This window comes from Portunus trituberculatus, chromosome 35 (assembly GCF_017591435.1).
Source record: "Portunus trituberculatus isolate SZX2019 chromosome 35, ASM1759143v1, whole genome shotgun sequence".
NCBI lineage: Eukaryota > Metazoa > Arthropoda > Malacostraca > Decapoda > Portunidae > Portunus > Portunus trituberculatus.
Window position 1 is genome coordinate 20,659,095 of NC_059289.1, and position 9,381 is coordinate 20,668,475.

Sequence of the window (9,381 nt, forward strand, 5' to 3'; positions counted from 1 at the left end):
GGTAAAGGTGGAGGAGGAGTTATGATTATGACGAAGAAGGAGATAAATGTGGATAAGGTTTGGTATGGGAAGAACAATGCAGAAGTGATAAGCATAAGGTTAAAAAGTGATGGAAAAGAATTAATAATCATGGTGACCTATATACCTCCTAAAACAAATTCTTGGACATTAAGGGAATACGACAATATGATCAAGGATACTTTACAGAGTTTGCAAAGTGGAAACTGGAAAAAAGAAAGGTGATACTAGTAGGAGATTTTAATTGTAAAGAAGTGGATTGGGAAAATCTAGTAAGTGGTGTTGGAGAGGAAGCATGGGGGAGAGAGATTCCTTAATCTAATGATGGAAAATATGATGGAACAGAGGGTGAAAGAAAATACTCGATATAGAGGAGATGATGAACCCGCTAGACTGGATTTGGTGTTAACACGAGAAGTGTACCTATGTGCGGATATACAATATAAATGTCCATTGGGGAAGAGTGATCATGTGGTTATGGAGATGCAGATGGCAATAACACAGCGAAGGAGAGATGAGACATACAGGAGTGGTAGATTGAATTATAGTAAGATGAACACACAAAATTTGAACAATTATTTTAGAACATTAGATTGGGAGGAGATGTTACAAATCAGAGAAGTGCAAAAAAAATATGAGATTTTTATGAAATATTATAAAGAAGGAGTTATGAAATTTGTATCACAGTATAAACCGAGAGAGGAAGGAAGAAAGGATTGGTTTAATGCAACTTGTGTTAAGGCTAAAGAAATGAGAGATGTGGCTTGGAAAAGATAGAAAAAGAACAGGAATATACTAAATAAGGAGAATTATAGAGTGGCGAGAAATGAGTATGTGAGGGTAAGGAGGGAGGAAGAAAGAAAATTTGAAAAAGATATTGTAGACAAGAGTAAGGAACATCCAAAATTGTTTTACAGGTTCATAAATGGTAAACTTAAAAAGAGAGTCCATTGAAAGATTAAAAGGAGAGCAAGGGATAGTAGATGACCCTAGGAATATCGGAATTGCTAAATAATAGGTTTCAACAAGTATTTACTAAAGAAACAATGTTTGTAAAGCCTCAAAATGTAGAAGGAAATGTGCACATGGATGACATTAAGATACCTAAAAAGGAGTTATATAAAATGTTGGAGGAACTTAAAGATGATAAAGCGATGGGACCAGACGAAGTTTCAGGAAAATTATTGAAGGAATGTAGAGAAGAATTGATTGATCCATTATATGATATTATAAGGTGCTCATTAGAAACCGGGGAAGTACCGGTGGAGTGGAAAAGAGCTGAAGTGGTGCCCATTTATAAGGGAGGCAGTAAGGAAGAGCCTCTTAACTATAGACCTGTGTCACTAACAATTGTGGTCGGTAAGATTTGTGAGAGGGTGATAAAGAAATATTGGATACGGTTCTTGGAGGATCATAAGTTATTATCGGATCATCAATTTGGCTTTAGGAAAGGGAGGTCATGTGTAACAAATCTACTGAGCTTTTATTTTGAGAGTGGTTGACAAAATACAAGAGAGAGAGGGATGGATGGACTGTGTATATTTGGATTTGAAAAAGCTTTTGACAAGGTACCTCACATGAGACTGCTATGGAAATTAAAGATTTATGGAGGACTGAAGGGAAAATTGTTAAAATGGATGGAAAACTATTTGAGATGGAGGGAGATGAGAACGGTAATAAGGGATGCAAAGTCGGACTGGTTGGTGGTGGAGAGTGGAGTCCCACAAGGTTCAGTGCTGGCACCTATACTTTTCCTTGTCTATATTAATGATATGCCAGAGGAGTAAACAGTTATATTAATTTGTTTGCGGATGATGCGAAATTGTGTAGGTGTGTGAAGAGTGAAAAGATTGTGAAATTTAACAGGCAGATCTAGATAGGATTTGGGAGTGGAGCAAGAGGTGGGAGATGGAATTTAATCTGAACAAAAGTCATGTAATGGAGATGGGGAAGAGTGGAAGACGGCCAAGAGGGTCATATAAGATGGGTGAAGGAGTAGTGTTGAAAAAGGTGGAAAAGGAAAAGGATTTGAGAGTGATAATACAAGACCATGGGCAGTTTGAGGCTCATATTGACAAGATGTTTGGAGAAATATATAATTTGATTATAAATATTGGATTAGCCTTCCATTATATGGATAAAGATATGATGAAGAAATTAATTAGTACGGTAATTAGACCAAGATTGGAATATGCTGGGGTGGTTTGGTCCCCTTATAAAAGAAGCATATAAGGAAGTTGGAGAGATTGCAGAGAATAGCAACAAAAATGGTTCCGGAATTGGCAGAAATGACCTGAGGAAAGATTAAAAGAAATGAATTTGCTTACCTTGGAACAAAGAAGAGAAAGAGGAGATTTAATACAGGTTTATAAACTGTTGAGCAGTTTGGATGAAGTGGATAATGAGCAAATGATGTTGAGAGAGGAAAATTTAAATAGAACTACGAGATCGCATAGTATAAAGATAGCCAAAAGGAATATGCTTGAAAGATGTGAAGAAATATAGTTTCCCACAGAGATGTGTGGAGGTGTGGAATGGTCTGAGTGAGGAGGTGGTGTCAGCGAGGAGTGTGCATAGTTTTAAAGGAAAGTTGGATGTGTGTAGACTGTAGATATGGAGATGGGGCCACACAGTATAAAGCCCAGGCCCTGTAAAATTACACACACACACACACACACACACACACACACACACACACATCACCAATCTTGCACACACACACACACACACACACACACGGCCCGGTAGCTCAGTGGTTAGAGCGCTGGCTTCACAAGCCAGATGACCGGGGTTCGATTCCCCGGCCGGGTGGAGATACTTGGGTGTGTCTCCTTTCACGTGTAGCCCCTGTTCACCTAGCAGTGAGTAGGTACGGGATGTAAATCGAGGAGTTGTGACCTTGTTGTCCCGGTGTGTGGTGTGTGCCTGGTCTCAGGCCTATCCCAAGATCGGAAATAATGAGCTCAGAGCTCGTTCCGTAGGGTAACGTCTGGCTGTCTCGTCAGAGACTGCACCAGATCAAACAGTGAATTACACACACACACACACACACATATACACACACAGATCCTAATGCACACTGCCACACAGCCTCACCTCACTTCAAAACACAAAAATCTTCACATAAACAAATTCACAGTATAAAACACAAACTTATTTCAAAACCCAACCCCAAAAAAACTTTCCAAACACACACACACACACATTTCCAGCACCTTGCCACAGAAATTCAGTATTTTTATGAGACCTTCCAAGACAGTGGTTCCCAAACTGGGGGTAAATTATCCCTTGGGAGCAGCTTAACAATTTTTGGGTGAGAAATAAAGCTGACAGAAAAAATAAATAAATAAATAAGAATTCTGAAAAATGAAGAAAACCTTGCAGTGCCTCCCATTACAATTACTGTTACCTTAGTCTTAGTGGGCAAAGTTGTAACCTAAATAATCATTCTGTGTAAGGGATAATGTGGCATGTTAACCCCTTCAGTACTGGGACACATTTTACCTTGAGATCTGTGTACCATTAGACCATTTTATTCACTTTAAGAAGGGTCTATGGAGGGCACAAGAATAATGGCTATAATCTTCACTATCTTAACTCCTTCAGTACTGGGACAAATTTTTACCTTAACATTTGTGTACCATTAGACCATTTTATTGACATTAGCAAGGGTCTATGGAGGTCACAAGGTTAATGGCCAGTCTTTTCCCTATTTTAACCCCTTCAGTACTAGGAGACATTTTTACCTTGAGATTTGTGTACCATTAAGACCATTTTATTGACATTAGGAGAGGTGTATGGAGATCACAAGATTAATGGCCACAGTCTTCACTATTTCAACCCCTTCAGTATTGAGACACATTTTTACCCTGAGATCTGTGTACCATTAGACAATTTTATTGACATAAGGAAAAGCTTATAGACATCAGAAGATTAATGGCCACAGTCTTCACCATTTTTACGCCATCAGTACTGGGACAAATTTTACCTTAACATTTGTGTACCATTAGACCATTTTATTGACATTAGGAAACATCTACAGAGGTCAGAAGATTAATGGCCACATTCTTCATTATTTTAACCCCTTCAATACTGGGACATCTTGAGATTTGTGTACCATTAGACCATGTTATTGACAGTAGAAAAGATCTATAGACGTCAAAAGACTAATGGCCACATTCTTCACTATCTTAACCCCTTCAATACTGAGACACATTTTTACCTTGAGATTTGTGTACCATTAGACATATTATTGACATTAGGAAAGGTCTATAGAGGGCAGAAGAATGATAGCCACAGTCTTCACTATTTTAACCCCTTCAGTAATGGGACACATTTCTACCTTGAGATCTGGATACCATTAGACCATTTTATTGACACTTGGAAAGGTCTAAAGAAGGCAGAAGATTAATGGCCACAATCTCCACTATTTTTACCCCTTCAGTACTAGGACACATTTTTACCTTGACATTCGTGTACCATTAGACCATTTTATTCACATTAGCAAGGGTCTATGGAGGTGACACGATCAATGGCCACAGTCTTCACTATTTAACCCCTTCAGTACTGGGACACATTTTTATCTTGAGATTTGTGTACCATTAGACCATTTCATTGCCATTAACAAAGATCCATAAACATCAGAGGATTAATGGCCAGTCTTCACTGTGGAAATCTGAACAAATTTTCAACTTCACAAAATATTCTTAAACAATTTTTCAAGTTAACAAATATTCAAAGATGAAAATGTTTGGTTTTGAAGTGACACAATCTTACAAACCAACTCTTTCAATAATAAAGAGAGAGAGAGAGAGAGAGAGAGAGAGAGAGAGAGAGAGAGAGAGAGAGAGAGAGAGAGAGAGAGAGAGAGAGAGAGAGAGTTCTAAAGGCAGAATGACAAGATTTTTACAATATTAACTGGAGAAACATTCTTGAAAACCCTGCCAATCATTTCTGGCCTTGGAAAATAGTCATGGTGGAGAATAAAGCGTTTTAATCGTGTTTTATGGTTCTAGAGGCAGAGTGACTACATTTCTACATTATTAACTGGAGAAACACTCTTGAAAACCCTGCCAGTCATCTCTGTGGCCTTGGAAAGCAGTCGTGGTGAGAGTAAATTGTTTGTGAATATAGCCCTTTGACTGACACACAAGCAGCAACAATGCACATTCTTCATTCCTCTGAGCTCAGTAAGTGAATGATTGAGTGAGCGCTGAGTGAATCTCTTAACAAGCACACTGCATCTTTGTCCTGAGAATCCAACACTTGCTTCACAAACTCATGTGGGGATTAAAATAGTGAAAACTGTGCCCATTGATATTGTCACCTCCATACACCCTTCCTAATGTCAATAAAATGGTATTATCACAGCCAAACTTTCTTCAAATGCCATCAAAAACATGCCAAATAATCTTAAAATACCATGCCAAACTGTCTTAAAATGTCCTTAAAAGAAAAAAAAAAAAAAAACATGACAAACTGCTAATCTATCCTAACTCTTCTTCATGGCTTAGGTGTTGTCTTGTACCCTGGGTGTTGCTGATGGCTGTAGGTGTTGTAGAAGGCTTGTGTTGTGTTGTGGCGTGGCTTGTCTTGGCTTGGCTTGACTTTCCTGTAATGAGAGATGCACTGTTTACATTGAGTCACCTTCACTATGTTGTAAACTGAACTGAACGCAACTCAACCAAACAAACTGTCTTAAAATGCCCTTAAAACATGCCAAACTGTCTCAATATGCCCTCAAATATGTCAAACTCTTAATATATCCTCATAACCTGCCAAACTGTCTTAAATTGCACTCAAAATCTGCCAAACTGTCTTAAAATGGCCTTGAAACCTGCCAAACTATCTTCAATTTCCTTAAAACCTCCCAAATTGTCTTAATATACCCTCAAAACCAGCCAAACTGTTATAAATTGCCCTCAAAACCTGCCAAATTGTAACAAAATGTCCTCAAAACATACTAAACTGTCTTAACATGGTCTCTAAACTGTCTTACAATACCCTCAAAACATACCAAACTGTCTAAAATGTCCTCAAAACATACCAAACTGTCTAAAATGCCCTTAGAACATGCCAAACTGTCTAAAATGCCCTTAAAACATGCCAAACTATTTTAAAATACCCATCAAACATGCCAAACTGCCTCAAAAATGTCCTCAAAATCGAGAGAGAGAGAGAGAGAGAGAGAGAGAGAGAGAGAGAGAGAGAGAGAGAGAGAGAGAGAGAGAGAAATAGCAAAAAAATTTATAAAATGACAATATTTATTATTTTACCTTTTCTTTTTTTCTCTTCTCTTCTTCTTCTCCTCTTCTCATCTTCTTCCACCTCTTCCTCCTTCTTCTTCTTCTTCTTCTTCTTCTTCTTCTTCTTCTTCTTCTTCCTCCTCTTCTTCTTGTCTTGGTCTGTCTTTCTTCATATTCTTAACACAATCTGAAATAAATAAAACTGGATTAATATCTGAGAGAGAGAGAGAGAGAGAGAGAGAGAGAGAGAGAGAGAGAGAGAGAGAGAGAGAGAGAGAGAGAGAGAGAGAGAGAGAGAGAGAGAGAGAGAGAGAGAGAGAGAGAGACCTTAGTGTTTCAGTGTGCGGAGGCCATAAATTCAGAGTGAGTGACATAAGCATTGAGTGCAATAATGTTAAAGCTAAGTCAACAGATAACTTTTCACTGAGTTGGGTGTGATGTGCAAGGATTTAAGTCTAGGTATACTGACAGTATTGTAGGTAATTCTCAAGATGTATAGTTCTGTATCCAAACCATTTCAGGCCATGATTAATGTAATTCATGATTGACTATACTAATGTGTTAACTATGGAATTTTTAATGATATGCATACAAATTGTGGTCTAGCAGATCCCAAAGAATACAAATTTCTCAACTCTTGTAATGAATTACCACTGTTTCTTGATATAGATTTTGTAAGACAGTGATTTCCGAACACATGATAAATTACCACTTTAGGGATAATGGAAGGATACAGAAAAAAAAAGAAAGTTAAGAATTCTGGAAATTATGAAAACACTGCAGTCTGTAAAGTTGTTGAATAAACCTGTTATAAACACATAGACATAGTGAAATTGAGCAACAACAATAAACATTCAGAACTGCTATACATATACAAAACTTGAAAAGAAGAAAAATTATTTAAGTGTGTGGCAAGCCAGGTTTCAATAAGGAATGCTTGAGAACACAGATATTCAATAACTCTGATCACATGTGGGCTTGTTACTCACTACCTGAGCCTGCCTCTTTTTCACATTGTCATTTTCTCTCTAAGCACCAGCTGATGCTAAAATCTTGAATTTTTATTTAGCTATAAATATCTTAATATAAAAAAAAATGTTAATGGCATTAAATGACTTGGTGATCGCCTCCCAAGCTAATTTTTTTTCTTGTGAAGGCTAGCTGGGTTTGTTGAGCGGTCTTGCAAGTCTTTATTCTCTTTTACAAGATTGAGAATCAATATTCTCTCTTTGTGCGTGAGTGGTTTGGCCCGGTCACAGCTTCTTCCCTCCATTCTTGTAGCGCGCACTGTGGTTTTGTTGTTGTTCGTGGAGCTCAAATCCGGATTACAGTTATACCAATACTGAAACAACTGTTACCAACTCATGCTAGCGGCAGACCTCTCATGGCCCTACCTTCCACGGCGACTCTTGGTATGGATTGAAGGTAAGGGCGAAGGCTTTGCCTTGCTGGTCGAAGGGAAGGTCCGTGCCTTGGCCTTCGCGACTCTTGGTACGGCCCTTAGTCACTTTGTTACTGAATCATAAAAAACACACAAAGCGAGTAGATGAAGCACTGATGGAGCGATGGCGTGGGCATACACTTCATCACTTCAGGAGCCAAAATTTTAAAATATCTTGAAACACCATTAAAACACCCTAAAATAGCCTAAAATACTTGAAAGTCTTAAACACCCTTAAATAACCTTAAAATAGCCTTAAAAAACACTAAAACAGCCTTAAACACCCTTAAAATAGCATAAAACTCCCTTAAACATCCTAAAATTCTTAAAACACCCTAAAATAGCCTTAAACAATCTAAAACAGCCTAAAAATACCCTGAGACAGCCTTAAAACATCTTAAAGTAGCCTTAAACACCCTCAAAGTTTTCAAACACCCTAAAACAGCCTTCAATACTCACAGTTGGCTAAGTGTGTCCCAGCTGGTGCAGATGCCATGTTCCATCCCTACATAAAGCAACTTCCTTTAGTACGGCCGGTGGTGTCTGGTGATCCTGTTGGGAGGAGGAGGTGGTGGTGGTAGTAGTAGTGGTGGTGGTTATACTAGTACTAGTGGTGGTAGTGAAATGGTGTGGTTTTGTGAGCATCTGATGTGGTAATGTTGGTTGTTTGTGGTGGTTGTGGGTGTGGTTGGACAGTGGTGGTGGTGGTGGGTGTGGTTGGACAGTGGTAGTGGTGGTGGTGGGGGTGATGGTGGTGGTAATAGAAGGATTTTAAAAAGACAAATATTTTCTGGCCAAAACAAGTGAAAAAAATTGATGTTCATGAGACAAAATTGTAAGAAAAAACATGCTATCACACATCCCACACTCACCAAACACACATCACACCAGCACACACCATTCCACACCTGCACACACCAGCAAATCATAAACAACTCTTTGCAAACACTGGAAAACGTAAAAACACACACCAAAAATATATAGTTTACACAACAAAAAACACTTACACACACACCGCACGCACCACATACACACCACACCTGCGGAAACCTTTCCACACCCGCACACACCAGCACAGTATACAGCTTGGTGTGTGGAGGAGATATGGAGGAAAGAAAAGCAGATAGTGGAGGAAAAATTAGAAAAATTGTCAGGTTTTGAAGTGAGATTTAGAAAAGTACTATTTTGACTATGATAGAAGTGAGATAGGAGAGTCAAAATTGGAGGGAAGGTGGAGGAAACATGGAGGAAATAGTCTATGGAAGGAAAAGCCTGGAGGTAACCTGTGGAGGGAGATATAGAGGAAACAAGACAAACATTACCTAAACAAAAAGCACCAAAAATTACCTTAAAATATTGCATCACACAACAAAACACACACACACACACCCAAAACAACCTCAAATCACACCTGGAAAACACCTACAATAAGTCTACCCTAGCCAACCCACACCAAAAAAATAAACAATATACCTACATAGCTATAGCTGACATTACAAAAACTTACAAAAAATACAATTACACACCCACCACACTCACAGCACACCTGCAGACACCTCTCCCACACCCACACACACTCACCTCTCCCTCTGGAACTTGGTGAGTGGAGTATTTGTGAGTTTTGCCGCAGAGGACACAGGCAGCCCGTCACCACCAGCGGCTCTCCAAGGACCAGTT

General features: G+C 38.8%; 1 long non-coding RNA gene across 1 annotated transcript; it reads right to left on the reverse strand.

The window, feature by feature from the left end:
* Positions 1-6,412: 6,412 nt before the first annotated feature.
* Positions 6,413-9,371, reverse strand: LOC123513303. The gene is made up of 3 exons (XR_006677313.1): positions 9,286-9,371; positions 8,164-8,256; positions 6,413-6,450 (listed from the first exon to the last, which is right to left on the reverse strand). It is a non-coding gene; the product is annotated as an uncharacterized LOC123513303 (long non-coding RNA).
* Positions 9,372-9,381: the final 10 nt, after the last annotated feature.